Below are 4,667 nucleotides of genomic sequence, written 5' to 3' on the forward strand. Positions count from 1 at the left end.
GTTTCCCGTTTGTATGGATCTCAGAAATGACTGTCGGATTAGCGAACCCAAAACATACAGCATTCTTCTCTGGGTGCCTTGTCAGGAGGTAGCTGTTAAAGAGACTGAAGCAAAGTTCCCAAATAAATCATTCTAAATTTGGAGTCACGAAGACGTCACTGTAAATAAGACGGACTGCTAGGAAGCTAGCGATGCAAATCACGGTGATAAGGAGCGTCATGGCTTTTATTTTCAGGGTAGATCCCCTTTTGATTCATCAGTTATTTTGCAAACAGCACAACTGGCTGCTAATAGAAATCCGTCTTGCACGCTAAAGCTGAAAATCAGTTAGAGTAGCCTTGGGGGGAAGAAAGATATAAAATGAGAGAGGAGGAGAGGTTAATCTCCACGATCCCAAACTTGGAAACTTCAGGCAGGCCTCTAGCTACTGCCTCCCGCAACAGGGACAGGGGGCTGCTTTCTTCATGCAACTGTACTCACACTGCCATCCACACTGGCTCCCTTCTGTCCGAGGCCCTGGCAGGTAGGGGAGCCAACTGCCTTTTGGTTTAAAGTGTGTTCTGAGTGTTTTGCAGGCACAGTGCTGGGCTGCGGGACCACAGCCCGGAAGAAGCGCCACCTCAGCGATTTTTCCACACACCATCAGGAATAAACTGAACAGGGTCTCCTGGCTGGCACCTAGTTTTCCTCGCTCTGGCAATCCCCATTTGGCTTCAAATTCAATCGTCATGTCCTCTTAGGCAGCTGGCAAAGGCTCCCGGGAAGGGCCTGGGCAATCTAGTTTGACTGGAATCCATGCGATGTGTGCACAGTGAGAGGCTAGTAAGAGAGTAAGAAAGGATGTCCATGGCCACGAGCTCTAGCATCCCCCAGGCCTGGGCCTGCACGTGGGCCTGCCCGGACCCTTACAGGTAAAGGTGAGTGTCCGCTGTTCCTGGACACACTGGCTAACATAGAACGGGCCACAGGGAGTGAAGGGAAGAACGTTCCTCAATCAGGAAAATTTGAACATCATGGAGTTCCTTCTGGAATAGGTCATGTTCTTGGTCTGAAACCCCTTTGTGGATGGAATCAAACTAAGGTTCTTACAAAAATATAATATAATAAGGCATTCTTGCTAATAGATAATAAGGGGTCCATTGTAAATAAGGCATCCTTGCAAAAGGACGATATAATATACCTGCAACCCCACTGTCCGTCTGGGCCCAGTGATGAGTTTATCAAAATAGGACTAATGCAGGGACACCTGGGTGACTTCGTCAGTTAAGTGTCTGACTTTGACTTAGTTTATAATCTCATGACTGGTGAGTCTGAGTCCCGATCCGGCTTGGAGCAGTCAGCGAGGAGCCTACTTTGGATCCTCTGTCCCTCCCCTCTCTGCCTTTCCCCTGCTCTCACAAGTAAATAAACATTAAAAAATTATGACTCACACAAAGTTGTCTTTGACTTGCAAGAAGGGTATACAGATCTTAAATGTTTCCCTTAATATTGAATTCATGCTTCTCGTAGATAAACAGTCTAGAAAACTAAAAGAACAACACCGCTCCCTCTGCACGTGCCTTCACTAGGGGTGATGACTGTAAGGAGGTACATTGTATATTATCCCGAGCATTTTCTGTGTGCACGCCCACACACTTATGCATGTAGTCATACCCCCATCTCATTCTGCAACTGATCCAGATGCAATGGACATTCCCACGTCAACACCACCAAGTCAACACATGTAGATTCCTTTCATTTGCTCTAATGTCTACAAAATTCTTTGGTCTCTGGGTGCATTTTAATTTGTTTTCAGTAGTCTCCACACACAGTATAGGACTTGAACTCAAGACCCTGAGATCAGTGCTCGCTTCGGCAGCACACATACTAAAATTGGAACGATATAGAGAAGATTAGCATGGCCCCTGCGCAAGGATGACATGCAAATTCGTGAAGCGTTCCATATTTTTGAATTTGAATAAAATTTGAATATTCCATGACCACTATGTCAAACTATTAACTAGTTTGTAATACTAAAATTAAATAATTTTAAATTAAAAAAAAAAAAGACCCTGAGATCAAGAATCAGACGCTCCATTAACTGAGCCAGCCAGGTACTCCTCATTCTAATTGAACCCCTCCCCCACAAAAGGATTTCCAGTTCTTACTCTACTGAAAACAGGTACATTTTCTAGTGAAAATCCTTCCATAGATCTTCATGCATATGTGAATATAATTGTAAGACAAATTCCTATAAACAGAGGTACCAAACAGTACAATCCTGGCTAATCTGACAGCGGATTCATTTTCATTTCAGTCTTATTTACCTAAATTGTAAGTTGAGGAATGCTTCATGCTTCATTTGTGATTCTCTTGTCTGTGGCTTATTTGCCCATTTTCAGTGAGGTTGATGATCTTGTTGATTTATAAAAGCACCTTTTTAATACATGTTTATACAGATTCGGTTACGAGTACTTTTTTGGGGTTACATTTGACTCTTTCATAATGGCTTTTACCCTGAAGAACTTTTTGGTGGCTTATGCAAATATAACAATTCTTCCCTCTTATGACTTTTGGAGTTTTCATTATGTTTGGAAAGGCTTCTCCAGTCTAGTATTACAAAAACAGTCACTTCTTTATTGATCTGAGAGTGTTTATGGCTTTATCCTTCTGGGATGAGTTGAAGTCCAGGAGGAGGGAGAGATCCAGTTTCGCTTTGCTTCCACATGGTTGGCCATTAGCCCGACAGGGTTTGTTTTGTACCTGTCTTAAGGGGCGGTGCGACCATCCCAGACTATCATCCCCTAGACATGGTTTAAGCCTGCAGCTTTTTCATGGGTTTAGCCATGAATGAATACTTGAAGCTACATATTCATAAGTCATGTCCTTAGATGTCACAAATCTCTTTCATATACTCAAGATGTTTTAAGCTTGTTTCAAGAGTCTGGGATTCTGCAGTTCTATTGGTGCTAGGTTGCATTTTGATTCAAGAATAGAACACTGCCAGGGCACGTGGATGGCTCAGTTTAATGTCCAACTTCGACTCGGGTCATGGTCTCATGGCTTGTGGGTTCGAGCCCTCATCAGGGTCTGTGCTGACATCTTGAAGCCAGCTTTGGATTCTCTGTCTGTCTCAGTCTCTCTGCCCCTTCCCTACTTGTGTGCTCTCTCTAAAAAAATAAACATTAAAAACTAAAGAAAAAAAAATAGAATAGTGTCCATAATCTTGTATTCAGTGCCCTGAAATGCAAAAAGCTCAGAAAGCCCGCAAGTTTTTTGTCAAAATTCACTTGATGGCAAATCTAAACTTACCCATCAGAAAGTTACTTATAGCTTCTATCCTACTTAGCCTGAATATCTATACCTTTCACTGTGGACCATGATACACAAGTAAGCACACTGTATACTATTCTTTCAAAGCTGAAAAGAGTCTGAATTTCAAAAACATAGCTGGTCTTAAGGATTTAGGAAAGGGGATTATGGCTCCACTAAGAGTCATTTGTCTTACAAGGAAGCAAAAGCTTGCCACTATGGGGAACAGAATGGAAAAGGTGAGGGTTGAAGGGAAGGAGGGAGCAGGGAAGGGGAAGGATAAAAATTGCAACAAGCTGGCGCGGAGACAGTGGTTTCACAGATGACGCTTCCTATTTAAAGCGGCACAGGAACGCCTGTCTGGCAGACTTCAAGCTCACGGACACTGGTCTAAGGTTTTATTAAGTGAACAGCTGTAAGGAAGCCACCAGATCCCTTGCAAAACACCACAAACCAAAAAGACACTGACATTTTTAACATTACCAATAAGAAAAAAAAAGCCATGATTCTTCTCATGGTAATAAAATCATGTTGCACTTCTCTATTCCTTCAAGGATTTTACAACACTTCTTCGTACTATGGGATGAGATTTCATTTCTGTCAAAGGGCAGGTCCTGGAGATAGATGCTCCCAAACAAATTTTAGGGTGGACTTTGGGGTTTCCATTATGTTTCATAAGTTTTCTCTCTCTAGTATTCTGAAAATAATACCACCACCCCCCTTTTTTTTTTTTTAAGAATCTTAATGGCTTTTTAGAACCAGAGCATAGGAAGCCAGGACCCTCTGGCTGGCTGATCCATGGGACCAGAAGCCAAACAGGCCATTGGTCTTTTCTTAGCCAAAATCAAATAAAACTCAGTAAATAGGAAGGGAAGGAAAGATCTAAAGGTCCTCAATCTTGGTTGTCCATTAGAGTCACCATTTAAAAAATGTCAACCATAGGTGCACATCCTCTCAAACTTGAAGTGATCAGAATGACCTTGGAGTGCTAGTTCACAGAGTATGGGGCCCTGCCCTCAGAGTTTGATTCAGCAGGTTGGGGCTGGGGCTTAAGAACATGCATTTCTAACAAGTTCCTAGGCGCTGTGGATCCAGAGCTGTCATTGTGAGATCCTGATTTAATTAGTATGTGGTGGGACTTGAGTATTTATTTTTTGGAATTCCCCAGGTGACATAAATGTACAGCCAGGAGTAGAACTGAACAAGGCAGAGACTTTTCCTGCATATACTTGATTAAGACAGTCCACATCTTTCTTCCATACACTGTAGGGAGATAGCCCTCCATCTCCTCATCTTCATCTTTTTTGGTAAGCCATTTTTTTTTTATTAGAGAGAGAGTGACAGCTCAAGGTAGAGAGAGTGAGAGAGAAATTGGA

The 4,667-nt window shown here is 42.6% G+C and overlaps 1 non-coding gene across 1 annotated transcript; it reads left to right on the plus strand.

Annotated features, from left to right (window-relative positions):
- The first annotated feature begins 1,842 nt into the window (after positions 1-1,842).
- LOC115286084 lies at positions 1,843-1,949 on the plus strand. The gene has a single exon (XR_003905844.1). It is a non-coding gene; the product is annotated as a U6 spliceosomal RNA (small nuclear RNA).
- The last annotated feature ends 2,718 nt before the right edge of the window (positions 1,950-4,667 follow it).

This window comes from Suricata suricatta, chromosome 2, assembly GCF_006229205.1.
Source record: "Suricata suricatta isolate VVHF042 chromosome 2, meerkat_22Aug2017_6uvM2_HiC, whole genome shotgun sequence".
NCBI classification, from domain to species: domain Eukaryota; kingdom Metazoa; phylum Chordata; class Mammalia; order Carnivora; family Herpestidae; genus Suricata; species Suricata suricatta.